The sequence below is a fragment of the Nestor notabilis genome, unplaced genomic scaffold (genome assembly GCF_000696875.1).
Source record: "Nestor notabilis isolate BGI_N333 unplaced genomic scaffold, ASM69687v1 scaffold20276, whole genome shotgun sequence".
In the NCBI taxonomy this organism is placed as follows: domain Eukaryota; kingdom Metazoa; phylum Chordata; class Aves; order Psittaciformes; family Psittacidae; genus Nestor; species Nestor notabilis.
In genome coordinates, this window is record NW_009932649.1 from 13066 (window position 1) to 13554 (window position 489).

A 489-nucleotide genomic window follows, 5' to 3' on the forward strand; every position below is an offset into this window, starting at 1 on the left:
AGGGGGCCCCAGCCATGAGCAGGTTGGGGCAAGCCGGGCAGTGCAGGAGGGTGATGTGCTACCCGTTTGCAGTTTGCAGCTGCTTATTTGGATGGAGAGCTACTAAAAATACCCTCTGCTTGCCCTTGCATGAGAAGAGGTGCACCTCTTCTGGGGTGGCTTTGCCAGGTGAGAGCAGGCTGCACTCACCGTGGTGGTGCTCATCAGTGCTGACAACAGTTCCCACAGTGTATTGTGTAAGGAGGCATCCCATGTGCCAGGGGACCTTGGGCTGGTTTTGGGAGGGAGGATCATGGTTGTTGCAGGATTGAGACCCAAGGGACAGCCAAGAAATGAGGGGTTTTTAATCTTTTTTGACTTTCCAGCACAGGCCCTGATGCCGGGGACAGCAGATGAGACACCAAGATGGAAACCATGCCCACAGACCCCGCTGGCCTGGTGCAGGACTGTCCCAGGGAGCCTGTGCCTGCCGCCGCTGCCGGCAGAGAC